Here is an 11,871-nt window from a genome sequence, read left to right on the forward strand (position 1 = left end):
CCTGTGGATAGGGTGAACTGTTTTAAATATCTGGGAGTCCACATCTCTGAGGATATGACATGGGCATCACACGCCTCAGCACTCATGAGTAAGGCAAGGCAGCGCCTTTACCACCTCAGGCAATTGAGGAAATTCAGAGTGTCTCAAGGATCCTCCAGTGCTTCTACGCAGCGGCGGTGGAAAGCATCTTGTCCGGGAACATTACCATCTGGTTTGGGAATTGCTCTGCCAAGGACAAGAAGGCTCTGCAGAGAATAGTGCGTTCGGCCGAACGCACTATGGGAACTTCACTTGCCCCCCTGCAGGAACTATACAACAGGAGGTGCAACTCCAGAGCAAACAATGTCATGAGAGACCCCTTCCACCCCTGCAATGGACTGTTACAGCTGCTACGGTCAGGCAAATGCCTCCGTTGCCATGCGGTGAGAACGGAGAGGTTGAGAAGGAGTTTCTTCCCAGAGGCCATTCGGACTGTAAACGCCTATCTCACCAGGGACTAACTCTACTGAACGTTTTTCCTTCCATTATTTATTATGTAAAAGAATTTGTGTGTTATGATTGTGTTTATAGTTTGTTTGGTTGTTTGGTTGTTTGTCTTTTGCACAAAAGTCCGCGAGCATTGCCACTTTCATTTCGCTGCACATCTCGTATGTGTATGTGTCAAATAAACTTGACTTGACTTGACTTGAATCTCAGTCTGAAAAAGGGTCTTGACCTGAAATGTCGCCATTCCTTCTCTCGTGTGATGCTGCCTGTCCCGCTGAGTTACTCCAGCACTTTGCATCTATCTGCTCTTAATCCCATTCTTTTCAAGTTTCTGAGGTAAAATACCATCTCGCCCAACCTCCCTCGCAGGGCAGGTGAACGAAAATTTGCTGCATCAAAAGCAATTCTCCATTCTCTTCCAGTTCTTTCACCGATTACCCTGAGAGTTTGACCTCTGGTTAGTGATCCCTTGCTGCCAGCGCAAAGAATCTCTATTCATGACTCTGAACACTTCTGTTAAAAATCTCTCTCAACTCCCTCAGCTCCAGAGATAACAATGCCAGGTTTTCTACTGAACATCCTCTAAGCCGAAGCCTGGCATTAAATATCCCCAGCAACAGCCGAGCTCATGTAGACGGTGCAGAGACAAGGACTGAATACTCCATCTAGCGTCGACGTCCCGAGGGGCCTTGTCTCTAACGAGAAAGTACGCTGACAATAATGTGATCCACTGCAGTTTGCTTACCGCCGCAACAGGTCCCCAGCAGAAGCCATTTCCCTAACCCTGAACTCACCTCTGGAACAGCTGGACTACAAGACTCGGTACATTCGGTATGTCCCCGCCAACTCGCACCAACTTCTACAGATGGTCCCTACAGAGCATTTTATTGAGATACATCATGGCAGGGTTTGGGAACAGCTCCATTCAAGACCGCAGAGAGTTGTGGACGCAGCCCGGACCATCACACAAACCAACCTCCCTTCCATTGATTCCATCTACACCTCACGCCACTGATGACGATGAGTCACAGGGTACAGGAGGGAGATTGGAAGTCCGATTTAAAGGGTGCCAGGACAACACTCTTTCTCCCCTTGTCAACAAGACCAAGGAGCTGATTGTTGACTTCAGGAAGGGAAAGCCAAGGATCCATGACCTTTCATCGACTGGACAGCCGTGGAAAAAGTCAATATTCCTGGGAATGCATATTTTTGAAGATCTGTCATTGGCCCAGTCCGTGCAATGACAAAGAGTATGGGGGAGAAAGCTGGAAAAGCAAAGACGGCGTTAGGGCAAATGATAGGTGTTTACAGAGGCCAATTAACCTACAACCTTGCACATCTTTTGTGACGTGGAAGGAAACCGGAGCACCCAGAGAAAACTCACGTGGTCTTTAGTTTAAGAAGGAACTGCAGATACTGGAAAATCGACGGTAGATCAAAAATGTTGGAGAAACTCAGCCGGTGAGGCAGCATCTATGGAGCGAAGGAAACAGGCGACGCTTCGGGTCGAGACCCTTCTTCAGACCAATGTGGGGGGGGGCGGGAAGAAGAAAGGAAGAGGTGGAGACAGTGGGCTGGGAAAGGGGAGGGGAAAGAAGGAGAAAGCAGGGACTACCTAAAATTGGAGGTCAATGTTCATACCGCTGGGGAGTAAACTTGGGTAAACCCCCACATCATTCTGAAGAAGGGTCTCGACCCGAAACGTCGCCTATTTCCTTTGCTCCATAGATGCTGCCTCACCCGCTGAGTTTCTCCGGTCTTTAGTTTAGTTTAGAGATACAGCGCGGAAACGGGCCCTTCAGCCAACAGAGTCCATGCTGACCAGCGATTCCCATTAACACCATCCTACACACACCAGGGACAATTTTTACATTTATCAAGTCAATTAACCTACAAACCTGTACGTATTTGGAGTGTGGGATGAAACCGAAAATCTTGAAGAAAACCCATGCAGGTCACGGGGAGAACGTACAAACTCCAATCAGACAGCACCTGTAGTAGGGATCGCACCCGGGTCTCCGGCGCTGCATTCGCTGCAAGGCCACAACTCTACCGCTGCGCCACCATGCCGGCCCACCGGGACAACATACAAACTCCACACACCTGAGGTCAGGATCGAACCCGGGCTTCTGGTGCTGTGAGGCAACAGCTCTACCCGCTGCACCACTGTGACGGACGAGCTGCTTTTATTAGTTATTTAATATCACTTCGGATTTACTTCATTAACTGTACCAATTCCCCTGCCATTTTGTTCCTGGGATGGTCCTTCAAGATGGCGGTGGTGGTGGTGGTCGGAGCAGAGGATCAGTGCCGTTGAACGGCCCGTGGGTTTGCTCTGGGGGTTAGCGAGGTCAGTTGTGGGAGGTGCCCCGGGAAACGGAGGCTGGGTGGAGGCTGCAATAGGCGAGGGGACTGGAGGTGTCGGCAGAGTGGGCCGCTGGAGGTTGTTGACCTCATGCTGGTCGGCGTGGGCAAGTCTAGCCGAAGGGTCAGTTTCTAGGCTGGATGACTCTAATAAATGCTGACATTACCAGTGGCATCTGTAACCCAAATATGGGTTAAAAACAAAAAGAAAAGCAAAGCAGATTATGTGTGCATAAACTGCCTGCTGTATTACCAGTGACAGTATTTCATAAAGTATTGAAAAGACTAACGTGCCCCGGGGGCATTCTTGCTATCTTCTCTCAGTCACAGTATTATTCATTCAACTGACCTGAGTATGCACTATCCCTCTACTTAGTTTAGTACAGTCTAGTTTAGAGATACAGTGCAGAAGCAGGTCCCTTCGGTCCACCGGGTCCGCACCGACCAGCGATCCCCGCACATTAACACTATCCTACACACGCGAGGGACACTTTTTACATTTCATGCCAAGCCAATTAACCTATAAACCTGTACATCTTTGGAGCGTGGGAGGAAACCGAAGATCTCGGAGAAAACCCACGCAGATCATGCCGAGAACGTACAAACTCCGTACAGACAAACACCCATAGTCAGGATTGAACCTGGGTCTCTGGCGCAGTAAGGCAGTAGTTCGACCACTGTGGCTCTGTGCCGCCCATAACACTTGAGACTACTCAGTCTTTGTGATCTTGATGGTATAGACGCATCCCGTTAACACTACATTTTGCATAATAGAATACCAGTATTCTCACCAAAAATATGCTTTATACAATAATACAAACTTGCATACATAGTGTTCTCTTCCTCCTCAATAACCATCAACACAAGAGCACATCAAGGCTGCATGCTCAGTCCCCTGCTCTACAGGGAACTACAAGGAACGGCAGATGCTGGTTTATTCCAAAGATAGACACAAAATGCTGCAGTAACTCAGCGGGTCAGGCAGCATCCATGGAGAACATGGGTATGTGACATACGTCACCTATCCATGTCCTCCAGAGATGCTGCCTGACCCGCTGAGTTACACCAGCATTTTGTGTCTATCCCTGCTCTACTCTCTCTATGGTTGTGCAGTCAGACACAACTCCAATGCCATCTTTAATTTTGCTGACAATTCCGGCGTTGGGTGACGAATTGCAAGTAATGATCACAGAATACAGGAGGGAGATTGAAAATCTGATTGGAGGGTGCCAGAGCAACAATCTTTCTCTCGTTGTCAACAAGACCAAGGAGCTGATGTTGGGAAGGGAAGCTAAGGATCCACGACTTCAAGTTCCTGGGAATGCATATTTCTGAAGATCTGTCCTTGGCCCAGCCCGGGCAATGACAAAGAATGCCCATCATTTCCCTTATTTCCTTTGAGGAGATTCTGTACGTCGACAAAGAGTCTCTTGAACTTCTATAGAAGTATGGTAGAGAGCATACTGACGGGTTGCATCACAGCCCGGTTTGGTAACTCGAACACACAGGAACTAAGGTAAATACATAGTGGTGAACACTGTCTGGTCCATCATTTGAGGAAGGACATTATTGCCATAGAGGGAGTGCAGAGAAGGTTCACCAGACTGATTCCTGGGATGTCAGGACTGTCTTATGAAGACTGGATAGACTTGGTTTATACTCTCTAGAATTTAGAAGATTGAGAGGGGATCTTATAGAAACTTACAAAATTCTTAAGGGGTTGGACAGGCTAGATGCAGGAAGATTGTTCCCGATGTTAGGGAAGTCCAGGACAAGGGGTCACAGCTTAAGGATAAGGGGGAAATCCTTTAAAACCGAGATGAGAACTTTTTTCAACAGAGAGTGGTGAATCTCTGGAACTCTCTGCCACAGAGGGTAGTCGAGGCCAGTTTATTGGCTATGCTTAAGAGGGAGTTAGATGTGGCCCTTGTGGCTAAGGGGATCAGGGGGTATGGAGAGAAGGCAGGTACGGGATACTGAGTTGGATGATCAGCCATGATCATATTGAATGGCGGTGCAGGCTCGAAGGAACTAATGGCCTACTCCTGCACCTAATTTCTATGTTTCTATGTTTCTATGTTTCTATCATGGGCATTGACATACTGACAGTGGAGGAGGCCAAGGACAGGCAGGTCAGTGTGGGATTAATTTAGAGAGAGGATACAGTAACATTGGTATTAATGGATTATTGGTTTCTTGGTCCTCCAAAATATTACAAATAATGGAATTTAAACTGGAGATGGGTGGAGGGAGGATTAAGCCAACAAATCCCTTTCTGGCTTAAATCCTCCCTCCACCACCTCCAGTTTAAATTCCATTTGGAATAATTTGGAGGTCCAAGAAACCAAGAAATTGTGATGTCGGTGGGCGCACTCACGGCAGGACGGCGCCAGCAGAGCATCAATACCCGGGAGCAGCAGGTAGCCAGCTTGTTTCACCGATTATTTCTGTCCGCAGGCTCGGCCCGGCGGCCGGTTGCCAAGGGCCGCCGTTAGCAACGGGGGAGCCGCCAGCTACTTCCGGACTACGGAGCGCCGGCCGTCCTGCCCCGGCCCAGCCCAGCCCAGCGCGGACGCGACCCTCGCCCCGACCTCGACACGGAGCCGCCGCCGCCGCCGCTCCCCCTGCGCTTAAACAGGGAAGCGACGCTGCACTTATGTTCCCCGTGGCGCCTGCATGTTTTAGGACGTCCGATAAGGTTCTTAAGAGCGTATGAACCTTTTGCATCTGTCTTTAATTCCGAAGTTTGCTCAAGGTAGTTTTACAGAATGAAGGATATGATTGATGGAGGCGCTGCGGAGTCAGTCATGATACCTCCCGACCGCTGATGGCGCTGTGGCAGCCGCTGGCGCAGGCAGTTATGACACCTCCCGACCGCTAGCGGCGCTGTAGCAGCCGCTGGCGCAGACAGTCATGACACCTCCCGACCGCTGATGGCGCTGTGGCAGCCGCTGGCGCAGACAGTCATGACACCTCCCGACCGCTGATGGCGCTGTAGCAGCCGCTGGCGCAGGCAGTTATGACACCTCCCGGCCGGTAGCGGCGCTGTGGCAGCCGCTGGCGCAGACAGTCACCTCCCGACCGCTGATGGCGCTGTAGCAGCCGCTGGCGCGATGGCGGCGCTGTAGCGTCAGCTGTGATACCCAGACTATTGATAGCGGCGCTTTAGGGTCAAACAATGCCACCCCCCGGCCGCTGGCGGCGCTGTGCTGGGAACATTAATTTTAGACCAATTTACTACCTATTTTTCAATGTTTGTACACCTTTGCTTTAAATTCTGGATGGGCACAGGATCACATGCCCTTCCCGGGCAGGTTACTTTTGAACTTGGCACGAACCATGCCACTGTTTCCATGAGAACGAGTCACTTTGCCCCAAATGACACGTTTTAATTGGTTTTCCACCAGGATTGACAGTGAAGCTGTGAACAATGACGCTGATAGCGCTGCGGTGGGAACATTGACACCTCCCGGCTGCTGGGGGTGCTGTGGAGTCAGTTATGAATCCCTACCATTGATGGTGGCTCACACAATTACACCTCTTGGCTGCTAGCAGCGCTACGGAATGTGCAGGAAAGTGTGTTTTTGTGTGTTCTTTATCATTGTACCGTTGCTGGCAAATTCATTTCACTTTATGTGCAATGTGACGAATAAAACTGATTGATTGGTTGGTTGGTTGGTTGGTTGGTTGATTGATTGATTGACTGACTGACTACCGGTAGGCGGCGCGGCTCTGGCCAGCAGCGGCCTCTGCAGCCTGTCCGCGTTTTTATTATTTTTGTCTGTGTTTTTATGTAGTGTTTGTTATTTTATGTTGGGGTGTGTGTGTGGGGGGTGGGAGGGGGGGGGGAAACTTTTTGAATCTCTCCCGGGCACTGGAGACCCGACCTTTTCTCGTCGGGCCTCAGTCGTCGTTGAGGCCGCAACGAGGAGCGGCCTCCAGCAGGAAGAAGCCGGGGACTCGGGTGTCGACTCACCTCACTGTGGCGGAGCTGGCCGGGTCCGGAGCGGTGGAGGAGCGCTGCTGCTGCTGCTGCTGTTGCTGCTGCTGCTGCTGCCGGAGAGTCGGAAGCTCTCTACAGGTCTGTGGACGATGGCGCCGAGCCCACGGCTCCCTGGGGGGGAGACCGCTTTTCGGGGCTTCTGCGGTGGCAACTTCTCCCGCCCGAGTTGCGGGGTCGAAGAGCTCCTGGAGCGGGGCTTAGCACTGCCCCGCGCGGCTGGAATGGCCGCGGACTTTGCGAGCGCACACCGGGGGCTCCAACATCAAGACCCGGTGAGCGACCTCGCACCACCCGGCGTGGCTTCAATGGCCGCGGGACAATCGCCATCGCCAGCCGGGGGCTTTGACTTTGACTCTGACATCGGGGGGGGAGAGTGCAGTGGAGAGAGAAGTTTATTTGGCCTTCCATCACAGTTATGTGATGAATGTTTATGTTAAATGTAATTATGTTGTGTCTGGGGTCTATTTGTGTGTATTGTATGGCTGCAGAAACGGCATTTCGTTTGGACCTCCAGGGGTCCAAATGACAAATAAATTGATTCTGATTCTGATTGATGAAGGAAGGAAGGAAGGAACTGCAGATAGAAACATAGAAAATAGGTGCAGGAGTAGGCCATTCGACCCTTCGAGCCAGCACCGCTATTCAATATGTAGGTATGTTACAATACTTACCTTCAGCAGCACATGAGTTCTGCCACTGGCCGTGTGTGTGATTTTGGCGCGTTTGAGGGGTTAAAAGGTGATTTTCTCTTACCTTGTCCTGGATTATATTTTGTCGGAATCCAAGTGTTTGCTGAAGAATTGTTCCGTCGGCCGTTCTGTGTCTTTTTTTAAATCCCCCAACAATTTCAATGCTGGAGTCATTTTTATACCAGCTTCTAAAGCCGTAAATGCCGACAACATTTTCATGTAGGTGACTGGTAAATGAAAGTCGTTTAGTTTTATGTATAAAAGTGTTTCTTAAGATGCCTTTAGTTCACATTTTATGTTGCGAAACGGCAATTTAGTCCCCATACCAACCGGCATGCCGATATGGGGGTATAAATCACCACAACCTCAACATTGCAAATGGTCCCGTTCCCGTAAAACCCACTTGCAAGTTGATTTAAATGACCATTAATTTACAGGTGTTAAACATTAAATTCCTTCCATTTGGCCTATAAATCCATGACAATGAGATTTAAAAAAACATGTTTTATTGTGAATTATTGTGTGAATGATATTTGGACACTTAGGCTATTTAAAAATGTTAATCTATTCTTAAGAAATTGATAGATGTTTAGATCTAGTAATTGAATTTTGTAATGCTACAATTAGGTAACTAACTAATTAACTAACACTGAACACCGGAGTGCCACAGGGCTGTGTGCTCAGCCCTCTCCTCTACTCCCTCTTCACCCACGACTGCATCCCAAAGTACGGATCCAACGCCATTATTAAGTTTGCTGACGATACCACGGTAGTAGGACTGATCAGCGACAACGATGAGTCAGCCTACAGGGATGAGATCCAGCACCTGACCACCTGGTGTGCCGACAATAACCTCATCCTCAACTCCAAAAAGACGAAGGAGATTATTGTCGACTTCAGGCAGACCAGAGGAGGCAGTCATACCGCCATCCATATCAACGGGACTGAGGTGGAGCGCGTCTCCAGCTATAAATTCCTCGGAGTGCATATCTCGGAGGACTTGTCCTGGTCCCTCAACACCTCCAAGCTGATCAAAAAGGCACAGCAGCGCCTTTACTTCCTTAGGAGGCTCAAGAAAGCCCACCTGTCCCCCCAGATCCTGACCAACTTTTACCGCTGTACCATAGAGAGTATCCTGACCACCTGCTTCACGGTATGGTACAGCAGCTGCACTGCTGCGGACAGGAAAGCACTACAACGGGTGGTGAAAACCGTGCAGCACATCATCGGTGCCCCGCTCCCTGCCATGGATGCCCTCCACCGAAAACGGTGTCTGAGACGGGCTGGGAAGATCATCAAAGACCCCTCACACCCCAACCATGGACTGTTTGCCCTCCTCCCATCAGGGAGGCGGTACAGGAGCCTCAGGTCACGTACCAGCAGGATGAGGAAAAGCTTCTATAACAACACAATCACACTGCTGAACTCGGAGTCCCGACGATAGATTTCTCTGGTCCCTCCGTCCCCCTTTGTTTAATCATTCTGTATTTCCTGATTATTCTGTATCTTCTCTCTTTCTATTTTTTTCTTGTGTTTTCTCTTTATGTACAACTACTACGGACTGACGCAAAACTGCATTTCGTTGTACTCATACTTGTATTTGTGCGATGACATTAAAGTTGAATTGATATGCTTTAATTTCAAGTAATCTAAGTAAGATTGTTTCTTTTTGTAAAATTTCTTTCAGTTCACTTAATCGTTGTCTCTGTACTGTACACTGACAATGACAATAAATTGAATCATTTCATTTCATTTTTTAATAAAGTTATAGGCTTTTGACTGTCCTCGATCACAGCTTTTGTGTTCAGTCAATGGAAAAGCAATACGGAACAAGCTGTATGAAAATGGCCATAACTTTTTTAATACTGAAGATATGAAAGTGATTTAGGTGTCAAATTAAACTTCTTTTTATGCTTTATCGGATGGGATAAATTACAGACTTGATTTTTAAAATCTCAAAATTTTGTAACATTGCTACAATATGATCATGGCTGATCATCCAAAATACCCCGTTCCTGATTTCTCCCCATATCCCTTGATTTCAAGACTTGAAAACATCCAATGAATTGACCTCCATTGCCTTCTGTGGCAGAGAATTCCACAGATTCATAACGCTCTGGGTGAAAAAGTTTTTCCTCATCTCTGTCCTAAATGGCTTACCCCTTATTCTTAAACTGACCCCTGGTTTTGGACTCCCCCAACATGGGGAATATTTTTCCCACAACAGGAACCGTGTGTGCACCATCCACCCCTGGCTTAGTGTGTCATCGACTCTACCCCATTAACCATCAGGCTGGTCATTACACAAGCAGTGGAAATAAAGCAGATGCTGAAAATCTGAAATAAAACTGAGAATGCTGTAAATATTCTGCCGTTTATGAAAATATAGTCAGGTTGAAAATGTTATCCCAAATCAATTTGAAAATCCTCAGAATTCCAACAGGAAAACAAAGGACCGTTCCCAACTGAAAAAGTGACAGGCCTTGTTTATTTGCAAACTGAATGGGCGGCGCAGCAGGTAGAGCTGCTGCTTCACTGCGCCAGCATGGTCTCCCGGTGACCGTGTGGGTTTTATCCGGGTGCTCTGGTTTCCTCCCACATCCTGAAGTTTGTAGGTTAATTGGCCCTCTGTAAATTGCCCCCTATTGTGTGGGGAATGGATGAGAAAGTAGCACAAATAGAACTATTATGAATGGGTAATGTTGGTTTAAACTGAAGATAGACACAAATGCCTGTTTTGGCCTGGGCCGCACGACATCACACGCAAAGTCTGGCGCCCCATCCAACTCATGAACTGATGATCGGCCATGAGAAGGAGGGGTGTTGGTGTCGGCGGTAAGCAAAGGTCTGAAGGTCGGACAGCTGGTCGTGCTGCCGACCGATGGGGCCACGGGCGAGGCGCTGCTGCTGCACTCCATGGGCTGCACCACGTCGGGATGGGTGAGTCGGAGCCGGACGCAGCGCTCCGACCCGAGAGTCCCCTCGACCCGAGTAGTAGCGGTCAAATACGGGACAAAGGCGGTCCCGTATGGGACAAACCAATTTAGCCCAATATATGGGATGGAATGGCTAATACGGGACAGTCGGCAACACTAGGTACCATTGTTAATTAGGGATGGTGGCGCTTTGAGATCAAACAATGACATCCCCCTGCTGGTGAGGGGTGCTGTGGTGTGAATAATAACACCTCCCAACCGCTGGCCGCGCTGTGGTAGCCGCTGGCGCTGACAGCTATGACACCTCCCGGCCGCTGGCGGCGCTGTGGTGTGATCAATGACACCTCCTGCCCGCTGGCTCACGTCAGTAATGACACCTTCCAACCACTGGCGGCGTTGTCGCGTCAGTAATTCTTGGGTCTTGGTTTCTTGGTCCTCCAAAATATTCCAAATGGAATTTAAACTGGAGGTGGTGGAGGGATGGACTTAAGCCAGTAATGGTTTTTGGGAAGAAAGAACTACCTTAAATTTAGTTGAATCTGGTTGGGTAACTATGGTAGGGTGAAGATTATTCCATGCTTTAATTGTGCGGGGGAAGAACGAATTGCTGTACACATCTGTCTGAAGAAGGGTTTCGGCCCGAAACGTTGCCTATTTCCTTCGCTCCATAGATGCTGCTGCACCCGCTGAGTTTCTCCAGCACTTTTGTCTACCTTGTAAAGCGACTTTGAGTCTTTAAAAGCGCTATACAAATAAAATGTATTATTATTATTATTACGTGCTGTACACATCTGTCAATGCATTTCGTTGTCTCTGTACTGTACACTGACAATGACAATTAAAATTGAATCTGAATCTGAATCTGAATCTTGGTAGCTGGAATAAAGACACCTCCCGGCCTGTGGCGGCGCTGCGGTGTGAGTAATGACACCTCCCGGCCTGTGGCGGCGCTGCGGTGTGAGTAATGACACCCCCCGGCCTGTGGCGGCGCTGCGGTGTGGGTAATGACACCCCCCGGCCTGTGGCGGCGCTGCGGTGTGTGCAATGACACCTCCCGGCCTGTGGCGGCGCTGCGGTGTGAGCAATGACACCCCCCGGCCTGTGGCGGCGCGTGCAAGGACGCCTCCCGGCCTGTGGCGGCGCTGCGGCGTGAATGACACCCCCCGGCCTGTGGCGGCGCTGCGGTGTGAGTAATGATGCCTCCCGGCCTGTGGTGGCGCTCCACCACCCGGCCTGTGGCGGCGCTGCGGTGTGAGCAATGACACCTCCCGGCCTGTGGCGGCGCTGCGGAGTGAGCAATGACACCTCCCGGCCTGTGGCGGCGCTGTGGGCTGGCGGGTGAGCGGGTGGCCGTTGCCACGGGGAGCCGCATGCAGCGCTGAGCGAGGAGCGG

The 11,871-nt window shown here is 49.7% G+C and overlaps 1 protein-coding gene across 4 annotated transcripts in view; it reads right to left on the bottom strand.

The window, feature by feature from the left end:
* pnpla4 (patatin-like phospholipase domain containing 4) overlaps nt 1-5,698 on the bottom strand; it is a 32,796-nt gene extending 27,098 nt beyond the window's left edge. The window contains exon 1 of one of the 4 annotated variants that reach the window (XM_055664805.1): nt 5,569-5,698. The gene's annotated coding sequence lies outside the window, so the exon portion shown is untranslated. Of the gene's footprint in view, nt 1-1,280; nt 1,300-5,227; nt 5,387-5,568 lie in introns of those variants that run through there. The other 3 variants (XM_055664804.1, XM_055664803.1, XM_055664806.1) reach the window with 3 other exon arrangements.
* Nucleotides 5,699-11,871: the final 6,173 nt, after the last annotated feature.

This window comes from Leucoraja erinacea, chromosome 45, assembly GCF_028641065.1.
Source record: "Leucoraja erinacea ecotype New England chromosome 45, Leri_hhj_1, whole genome shotgun sequence".
Lineage (NCBI taxonomy): Eukaryota > Metazoa > Chordata > Chondrichthyes > Rajiformes > Rajidae > Leucoraja > Leucoraja erinaceus.